Below are 11,120 nucleotides of genomic sequence, written 5' to 3'. Positions count from 1 at the left end.
TACAAAATCATAGCAACAACTATTAACGCAGACTTGTCCCACGTTCCCTTTCCACTGGTGACTTGGGTACATTTTAACAGTGCAAAAGTTTGTGCCAGACGCATACAGGGAATTGTAGTTAGAACTTGTTTCCAGTCATGTTTCACACAGCACTGGTGCCAGCCAGGCACAAACACATGAATGCTAGTGGAGGAAATCGAAGGAAAGGGTCCTGACAAGACAACAGCACACTACAGATCTGGGTTCTGATACCAAGAGTGTAAAAGTCCTACAGATTCACTGGGTTCATCACCATTAGTTTCAACTAGCATGAGTGATGACAGGGCCAGATACACAGCCATTTATATTCTGCGCTTCAATAGCTTCTTCCCCCTGAGGAGCCATGCACTTCACAAACATCTTCGTTTTCCTTTTGCAGACAAAGAAATCAATGAAAAGAGAGGTTATAGTAACTTTCTACCATATGTATTAAAAGTTGAGGACAAAATGAACAGAAAAATCAAAACTCTCTGACTCCTAGGTTTGTGCTATTACCCCAAAACCATGCTGAACCCCACTCCGCATGCGACCAGCAAAACTGATGGCATGTCAATCTTTTCATTGCATGCAACTATCGATAGCTCAGTGACAGCCTCTGACGGCATTTCAAGCGGGGTCTTTCGAGACTCAGTTCTGTGCCTTCCAATACTTTCCTCAACGATACACATAAGGGAGTGTGTGTGGGGGTGTCTTTATAAAATATGCAAGTGATGCCAGTTTGAGGGATGCAGCAAGCATTTTGGAGACAGGATTATTCAAAATAATCTTCATAAACTGGGAAAGTCCTACATCAAACATATGAAATTAAAGAAAGCAAAGTGAAAAGGAGGAAAAAAATCAAACACACAAAAGAACCCCAGGAAAGATTTGCCTGGGTAGCAGTACTGCGTAAGAGATTCTGGATATTGTGAGGACTGTGACACACACACTGAGTATGCACCGAGGATGGGATGCTCTTACCGAGTCGGCCGATTCAGCAGAGCATGAAGAAGAGAATTATAAGTTTGGTCTGGGACATCATTAGGTCACTTTCTGCTGGAAGGGAACCCTCAGCTGGAGCTGCATGTCTACAAAGGGGAATGATGTGTTTTAAAGGACATAAACAAATTGGAGAGAGGTCGCAAGACAGAAATTAAAACATGACTCTTAGGATAGCTTTAAAGGAACTGGGCTTTGATCCAGAAAACAGAAGACCAGGAGAAGGACATGGTAACACATTCCAGTGCATGTTCCAGTATTTCGAACAATGTTATAAAAACAATGACAATCAATTTCTCTCCGTGTCCACTGAGGGTAGGATGAACAGAAATGAACCTAATTTGCAGCAAAGAATATTTAGGTTAGGTATTAGGAAAACTTTCTCATTATGAATGAGGGGGTAATGGTTTTAAACTAAAACAGGGTAGGTTTAGACTAGATATAAAGAAGAAATTCTTTAAAATGAGGGTAGTGAAACACTGGAATGGGTTTCCCAGAGAGGTGGTGGAGGCCCCATCCCTGGAAACATTCAAGGCCAGGTTGGATGGGGCTCTGAGCAACCTGATTGAGTTAAAAATGTCCCTGCTCACTGCAGGGGGGTTGGACTAGATGACCTCTAGGGGTCCCTTCCAACCCAAAACATTCTATGATTCTATGATTCTATGACCATAATTGAGCATCAGACCAGACTGCCCTGAGGGACATAGTGGACCTGCCTTCACGGGAGGTGCTGGAGTGCAGGTTGGGCAAGTGCCTTGGGATGCTCTGGGCAGACTTTGCAGCTGAGAGAGGGAACTGGGGGCCCTTCCTACTCTGTTTCTATGCCTATGTGGTATTTCTGAAGTTCTGAGATCCAGTGCCCAAATGAAATGTAATATTCCTGACACTACTATCTGTCTTAACATGCATCTGGTCTTCATAGCAGCTTCTAGAGCAAAAGACAGAATTTAAATTTTGCTCCAACTGGTTAAGCAACTCGGTTGATAAGACTGAATAAAAGTGCTCCAGAGAAATTTTTTTGCTCACAAGTAAATTCAAAATGACTTCATACTACGATCAAAGCACTGCTAAATCTGTGCTAAACCTCTTCCTGCCCACCAAGAAGAACTGACATTCTGCAGATTTGAAATACAGCAACTGAGGCAGCCTGGATACAAAGGTTAACCTAGACAGATTAATATGAGCTCGTATAAAGCTCTTAATGCTATTCCAAATGCTAATAGTGACTGACATTATAGGGTTTCCTGGAACTGATTTAGAAAGACGAGAACTGTTTGCAATAAAAAGCCTGTTTATCTAATAAGAAGAGCAAAAATTCCTTAATTACCCAGCAATTTAACCAATTATGATCTCATTTAACAGACAAATCATTTCTAAACATGGCATACATCTGTCTGATTTCCCAAGACACTGTACTGTACCATACAGTGCTCTTCAGAGAGGGCTCCAGAGGCACTTCCAAAATATATGCTGACAGAAACCTGTGAAAATGGTGTTTCATTACAACCATTTTGCCAACCAGTACAGTGAACTGCAGCAAGTACAATATTTTTCTCAAGGTGAGAAAGAGGAGGTCAGGCAGATTCAGAGAGAGGGGTTTGGGCTTCACAATGTCTGTTCCCTGGTCTTTTGTTCCAAGCCTTGGGATACGCAGCTCCTGGTTGAGCGGTAAATGATCCTCTACACTCTTCAGCACATAGGTGCTCTACAGAGATGTTTTTGAAGCTTTTCAGCCAGGCACATGCTTTTCCTTTTTTTTTTTTTCTCTTTAGTGAAATGAAAAATGTGAGACTATTGTGAATCTGGCAAAGGCATAACAGGAATTCTGAGAACCTTGGGGAGGTGAGCCATTTCACCGAGAGTTATCTTAGCTCACAAATAGAACAGCAGTCCCTGGTAGTATTGCAGATCCTGCTTCAGCAGCAAAAATGTCTTAGAAGATTTTTTCCCCCTCTCTAAAATCAGTGAGAAAATGTATACCTAACACCTTTAAGCATCCAGTTAGGAAAATACTGTCCCCCCTTCTCCATCACAGAACTTCAATATCAAAAAAGAAATTGGGCTTCTCAGTCAAAATCAAAAGACAAGATATTTAATTTACTGCCTTTCAGATGTTGCAAAGTGACTGCAGAAAATAAGTATTGGAATGGTTATAATAGGCACAAACTTAGGCTGGAAATTCAACTGGAAGGGTTTTTCAAGTGTATGTGGTATGCTCTGTCACTAAATACAAACTAATAACATTTGCTGTGTACCAGAATTCAGGTTTGGCTGACAGCTGAACACACATATATTTCCTCTCGTTGGGTTCAGTGTAAGCTGTATTCTCATCCCAGGGCAGACTTTGTTTCCTAGTCTTTCTGGGAATTTTCACAGATTTCACATAGGGAGGACATATTTTTCATGTGATCTCTCTGCTCTTACTTTGGCAACTCTTGGGCAGAATTACTATGCACACTTTTTTGGTAACCTTTTGCTGGGTTTTGCTCTGTGTATTGAGATATTCTGCAAGCTACTTAAATCCAATTACAAAACCACTGCAACGTGCATGTTTGGTAATATGAAACAGCTGCTAAAGAAAGCTTAAAATACATTGAATGTGCAATTTTTAATTGCATGCCAGTACTGTATCAACTCTCAGATAGCTCATATAGAATACACAAACTAGTATGTTTTACTGCAGTGTATTGTGGATAACTTTTTATACGATGATTGCTTCTACCACTGAAGCGTGATTTGGGAATTTATTTCTTGTCCTTACTACAAATGGCAGAGGCTAAATACTACAAATCTGCAAAAGCAAATAGTTAAGCTTGTACAGAGGCAAAAGCTAGGATGAGCAAGGTGCAACAGAAACTGAGATCTGGTAGCCTTGAGAAAGCTTTACCAAAATATGGTGAATATTACTATCATTTGGACTGTGAAAATTACTATCATTTGGACTTGTAAAGTTAAATACAAGAAAAAAAACCACAAAGTCCTTAAGTTTGTGGGAATAATCTGCCTGGCAGGCGGCTGGCCTTGATTGTCCTGTAAGGACTTTTGGTGCCTGCCTCCTCAGATAGGCAGGATGAAATGCATAGGAGTCAAATGAAGTGCCCATTTAGCGAGAGGAGTGGGAACAGAGTTCGCAATTTAAGCTCGGTCTATTAGACCTCCATCTCTTTAAATGTCTGTAATTGAATGTTTGGGGAATTAAAGAGCAGAAAGACTGCCACAATATGACTTAGGTTCAGATTTATGGATAAAGCATCAGAGTAACAAACAATGGCTTCCAGATTTGTCAAAAGACCTTTTCTACCTTAGCAGCTGTGTAGGATTTGCAGGCTCTATATGCTGAAGAGAATACTGCTGCTTTCTGGTTGGAATTGGCATCAAAATCCCCATCTTTTAACTGTCATGTCCACTTTGGACCACTGGCTCTTCCAAGCACAGGCTCTCCTTTTCTACAGCGTATGGCTTGTACCTGGATGGCAGGGAAAGCCAACAACATTCAATCACAGGCACTATTATAATCAAGTGGCTAGGCAACACCAGTGCTGGTGGCTGTTGAAACACATGCTTTAACAGAATTCTTTCTCATATTTAGTTCACAAATGGAGAGAAAACCATGGAAGTTACACTTAGGAAGATTCTCTTCAAGTATGGTGTTACACTATCCTAACAGCTTTAGTTTGTGTCACCAAACAGAGCTGGACTAAGATGTGAAGGGTAGACTTGAAGACTAATATCACCAGTGAGCGGTACCGCACCTAATTCTTTGGTATTGCTTGGTGCTGTGGAGCCACTACATTGGTCATCACCATTACCAGGCTGTTCAAAAGAGTATAAAAGAAGTTGGAAGCTGAAACTAGACAACACAGGTGAAGGTTAAAATTTTAATCTTTGAGAATGATAAAAGATGGCCATTCAGAGTGTTCACAATCCAACAAAGATCTACCGTCACATGAAACCTAGGTACCTCTCTCCAGAAGTCTCCTGCACCCGATGAGCTTGATGTTGAAATTAGTATGTGAGTCTTCATGGCTTCATGTTGTGCATATGAATCACATGTGAGGTGATCAGAACAGTCCTCTGACTTAAAAAAAACCCAAACTGTGAATCAAAGAGCTAATGAAACAACACTTGATTGTTCATTTCTTCACCAGACGCAGAGCAGACCAAAGAGTGCATGACTTGCTGCAGTCCCTTTTCTGAAAGCAGGTGTAAGATGAGTAAGTATGATGATGAAAGTTGGGCTTTGTTTCGCCAAGATTATGCATGCAATGCCTCTGTTTTCTGTGCCTGTGTGGGCCTCCATCTCCAGACCAAAGGGTGCAGACTGTGCTCAAGTGAACAACCTGCAGCCCAGGCTTCACTATCCCTTGAACTCTGCCAGTCTGGAGACTGCACATGAACTAATACTTACGCAGCCAAAGACTGGAAACCTGAGCAAAGAGCAAACCAGCGTGACAACGTGGATGTGCCCCTGCTGTACTCATCAGCACGGCTGCGAACTCAAGCACAGAGGGAGGGAAGCTGTAGCCTGCAGCAGGGCAGAACCAAGAGGCGCGCTGCGGCTCTCGGAGCACGAGGCTGATTCTTGCTCTGCTGCCTGCACAAATATAGCTGTGTGCTACCTCTTACTCAGGCGAGGTTTCAAGACTATGGTTTAACTATAAAGCAGCAAACATCAGGTGTCCTCCAAAAGTATAAATGTTTCCTTGTTCCACTTCGTGTTGCCATGAAATACTTACAATATGGAAAATCATTTGACATTCTGACATGCAAAAAGGCAAAGGAGCAGAGTTAAAGGTCAGCTTCTCTTTTTTACATCTTGTGTGCTTCAACAGCAGAAATACTTTTCCCTTTCTTTGTCTTTCATACTTTAATCAGGAGGCGGGTAGAATACAGGGAATAATAAATTAATGAAAACATCAGGGGGGAAGAACCTAGTCTCCTCCATAAAATTCTGAAAATACCTTCCTTGACCAAAAAAAAAATAAAAAAAAAATCCATTACATTACAAAGGTAAAGATGGCATTTTGCTTGGAGCATGTTATCATCAGGGCTGCAGTCCTTTGCTCAGCTGTAATGAGCATTTTTGTGCCAAACCTGAGAAGGCCAAGGAGGGAGCTGGAGCTGTGAGGTGGCAAAAGGGAGAAGCTGCACTTCTGTTTTGCATGAGAACAGCTTGTGGACAGCAGGCTGCTGCCCCAGCCGTGCAGTGGAAAGTGGGGACTTGGGATGGGGAGGGACGGAAATGTTTTTTTTTTTTGAGTGTGCATTTCAACATGAGGAGAGGGAGGGAAAACTTCACCACCTAGACCAGCAGCCCGGACAAGGTAACAATAAAAATTATTCTCTACCCACACTATAAGAAACTTTGGGATCAGATACTCGGCACATCTCTGTGAAGGGCGTATAAAACCCAGGCCTCTTAACTATCCTGGTAATAAATTTTCAGCTGAGGTGCAGTCTGTATAAGATAAAGTGTTATACTTCATACAGTTCATTTGAGGAGACTTGCACTAGGTGTAAAGTTAATAATAGAAACTAGAGCGAAGGGGGCCTGTCAGGTTAATCCTGCGATGTGTGTTGTTTATGCGCTTCCTGCAAGATGTTGTAGGTGGTGGTGTCATTCTCCCTGAAAACATAATGAACGGACACCTTCCTTTCTTGTATTTTGTTGCGCTACAGATTATTTTATACTGATATTAAAAATAACCTTCTTCCAATCTTCTTTACTCACGTCAGACAGAATTTACTCCAGAGCAAGCAGACAAAAGAAGGTCATTGCTGCAGCTAAGCTCCTAAGGTAGGATTACATTTTCTGGGAAGCATGGGAGAGTTACCCTGCGATGAGGGGACTTCTGCTTATCAGAGGGTCACAAACAGAGATGAAAACTGATCTTTTTTCTTTCCTGACTACCAAGATCAATGACTTTGCTTCTGAGCCAGCTTTCATGGGTGTACTTGGTTTGGCTGACTAATTATTTCTGTAGTGTTTTGTTCCTACTGGCATACTCTTGTTAGAGGAATAGCTTGTTTAAACCAAGGCCTCTCTTGCCTCTCAGGCTGCGCAGGTCCTCGCTCTCGTAAGAGGTGAATAAATGCATTGATTAAAACAAATCAAATCAATAATCCACAAGAGAGAAGGAAGAATCTATCAGTCCTAATCTCCAGGTGCCCATGACTGTAGCCCAAGGCGAGGCAGCAGGCGAGGCTCGGTGCTGCACCACGTGCAGCTCCTGGCCACTTGCATCACGCGCAGAGGTGACTTCATCAGCCAGGACTCAGCTTTGTGACTGTGCCTGTGGGACCCAGCCTGGATGAAGCCCCCACGTGCCTCCACTAGATACCAGTATACCACAAGAAACAGCCAGAGTGGTAATCAGCAATTAACTGGTCACAAGCAAGAAATTACCAGTAGTTGAGAACAGGCGTGCCCCATGGCCATACCCTCGATTCTGAGGGGAAAGGCACCAAACTGCATGTGGAAGTTTGGTCAACAGGAGCATCCTCATTTAAAATCTTTTTCTCTAAAAGGTGAAATTACACTTGTGCAGGAGGTTTTCAGGACTTCATTTGAAAGCATTTATTTAAAGCTGTAAGTTGCTTTCTAACAAACTGAAAAGCCCTTGCTGATGTGGCCATGTCCTCAATCAGACACTCATTGCATACGGTTCCCACAGAAGGAGAACCTGGGAGCTGCTGTCCAGAACCTTTATGTCACCAGAGAAGTGTTAGGTGCTGGAGCTGGAACCCAGATCTGGGGTGGTAGCTGGCCACTACTCCCCAGTCTGATATCAAACAGCATCAGAACCAAGTCGTGCTCCTTCTGTTCCAGTGTCAAAGAGATGTGCCTTTCCCATTTTAATTTCAAGCATTCCTGACATGGCAATTTATCAGGATGTCAAGCGTCAAAGCTTGTGAGCAGAAATAAAACACAGAGATGATAGAAAAATGGGGTGGGGGGAGCTCATAAAAGGAGCTACAAGCTGCAAGTACATGCATCATGTAATCCCTGTCATCTTGTATCTTTGTTTAGCTGTGAAATCTGTTATAGCAACTACTAGTGGTTTCCTCAGATAAAAAGAGATGAACATAATTTTTAAGTTCTTTGACGAGTTGTCATGCAGATCTATCACAGTGGCGAGAAGGGGGCACAGCAGAGTGTAATGGCAAGACACGTGTAGCTGACAAAACATCAACTCTCTGAAGGCATCCTAAAGTGATGTACAGCAGGATAAATCTTCCGTTCGAATGAAGGCAATCCTCACTGAAATCATATCCTAAACTGGCATGAATCAAAGGTCTACAATGAAACGTCACGTTGTTTTCAAAGTTTGAGAATGAATGTGAGTAAGATTGTCGAGTTCCTTTTTTTATTTTCCCTCGGGAGTAAGAAATTAAGCAAATGCACGGCAGGCTATAGCACACAGCAATTGTGCAGTTTCCCACCATTTTTATGGATCCTAATAATTCTTTCAAATTTTATGTGTTTTGTATCTAATACAGCAACACATTCCTCCTGACTGCTATAATCCCAGTTCCTTGCTCTCCCAGAGCCTGCAGAGCCTGGGCTAGCCTGGCTCCAGCCTGGAAGAGTTCACAGCTTGGAGTTCGGGCTGTGAACTCGCACAGCCTGTAATCCCTTAAGCCTTGCATCCCACAGGAGAATTAAGGATGAGGAGGGATGCAGCCGTGGATGTTGGAGAGGGGAGAAACAGTGCTGACAGGGAGCTGAGCAGGAGGAGGGCATGGGGTATGCAGAGAGTTGGTGGGTGCTGCTGGGCAACATTGGCTGTTTGGGAGGGCTGGCAGAATCCAAAGGGCTAAGCCGGGCCCGAAGGGAAGGGTGGCATTAGGTGGCAGGAGGGAGGGCAGAGCTAGGCAGAGTGCATGGTGGCGGAGGGCAGGGAAGGACTCGGAGGTTATAAACCACAGAAAGCTGGGCAAAGTGGGCAGCGCTGACAAAAAGGATAAGTAGACTGGTTGAATTTTGGGGTGTTGGCACAATTTGCTCTTAGGCATGTTCTTGGCAAAGGGTGTAAATCACTTTTCTCCATAGCCCTGGTGCAGGGAAGGCACGCTGCTTCTCTCTCCCACTTCCATGCACCCTCCTCCCCCTGAACACACACTCAGGGAACAGCCAGAGGAAGACTAAAAGCAATGTAAGAGGCTTTCTACCTCGACCTTCTTCTTTTTGGGAGGTGGAAAGGTTGGAGTTATGATTTTAGATCTCTTCAGGCAATACTAAGCCTAGCTTAACTCTAACTAATGAAAAAGGCTATTTATCTAATAGACCTTTAATCACGAGGTCTACTTAAAAATCAATTACATGATACAACCATTACAGTTAAGCTCTAAATCTCATGTATCTTCCTGTTATCTGAGGATTTTCCTCTGAGATAACAGAGATGATTGATACGCAGCCAGATTTTCAAATGCTCACCACAGAGTACGGGCCAGGTTTTTTCATCCAGCTGTTCCTGTTTTGGGTGCTTGTAACGCAGGGTTTCAAAGGCCTTAGCACCTATTGCGCTGTGGTTTGAAAGACCGCTTCCTCATTTATGTGAGCAATTAGGGGTTTAGCTGTCTCGGGAACCTGACCGCAGCTCTGACTGCTGAGATCATTTAAAAGTTCTGGCCACAAAGAATAAAGCTAGAAGGTATCTTGATTAATTTTAGCCCAATTGCTCTAAGGCACGAAGGCCCACAGGATAAAAGAAGGTGCAGTCCCTGGAGGACAAGTTTTCTTGATGCTCTCTGAGCCTGCTAAGACTCCACACCGTTTTTACACGTTCTGCTTCTCTAACGTGACTGCGTTACGCTGCGCATGCAAACCACAGAACCGGCACAGGGTTTGCAGAGCCCGCAGCCAAACGCCAAGCAGGTAAGCGTGCAGCCAAGCAAGGCTGGACACGGTTGTGATCTGGATGGCAGGGAGACAGGGAGCGAAGGAGAGGGCTGCAAACCGGTGCAGTATTTCCCACTTTACAGTTGTCCGCCTCTACCTGACATGCAGTTAGCGGAGAAGAAACATCAAGGAAAGGTCAACAGCTGCTCGGAGCACTTTCAGGTCAGACATATACTCAGGGTTGCCAGCAGTGTAATGGGAGGCAGCTGAAGAGGTCATGCTTCCATTTACCATCTCACAGTGACAAGCTCTGACATTTTAACTAGGTGCTACTCAGAGAACACATTTTCAGTACCTAATACGATATAAATTATCTTAACTCAGTCACTTCCAGAGACCTTAGGCAAACTCCTTGTATCAGGCTAGAGACTCAGATGTGACCGCAAAGCTTTTTTATATCGATGGCATCATCCATAAAAAAGCAGGAAAGCTGTCATACATGGGTAATACTAATCAGAAAATAGGTGTTGGCTTAGTCTACTGAAGAAATACCTGCATTAATAGTGTTGGCCTTGGTTTAGTTTGAAATCTTCAGTGAATTATCTTTTTCCTGAAACTCCAATGCATGTCCTCGTTTATGCAAACTACGGACATTTCTCACCTAGAAGTCCTGCGGTAGCCTACCATAAATGGTAGTAAGCCAATAACTTGTATAAATCAGTAATCCAAAAGAAAATCTTAGTGTCTTTGGCTCCAGCAAGGCAAGGTTTCCTGAAACTTCATTCCATGCTGTTCTCGTCCACATTCTCTTCAAGTTCCTGGAGGCTATTCCACCCTTGCAGTTATTTATCAGTGTAGCCATATGCCTTCACTCTGCAGTTTAAAATCAGTCAAGGATGCCAGTGAGAACTGGCCTTTTCTGGTTTAACCCTGTATGGAAGCAAGGAAATCAAATCCACTGGATCACCTCATTAATAGTGCTAGGCACTCACAGCCCATTATTTGGATGGAAAATTCTCTTGCATTTTCATCCAAAGCTTAAGACAGGAGCTGTACTTCCAGATTTGATGATTATCTGGCTAATTTAACACATTTGCCCTTTTGTCAAGATGTCCTGTGTTTTCCCCAAGACTACAGCATTGCCTCTCTTTGACACACAGCTTAGGGTGCAGATGAGAACTGTAACAAGAACTAGGTCAAGAGCCTTTCTTTGAGCTCTGTGCCACTCCATTTTGGGTTGTACCACGATGTACCCTCCTGT

This window comes from Egretta garzetta, unplaced genomic scaffold (genome assembly GCF_000687185.1).
Source record: "Egretta garzetta isolate BGI_Z169 unplaced genomic scaffold, ASM68718v1 scaffold151, whole genome shotgun sequence".
Classification (NCBI taxonomy): domain Eukaryota; kingdom Metazoa; phylum Chordata; class Aves; order Pelecaniformes; family Ardeidae; genus Egretta; species Egretta garzetta.
The sequence above is the reverse complement of the archived record's forward strand: the minus strand, read 5'-3'. Positions refer to the sequence as shown.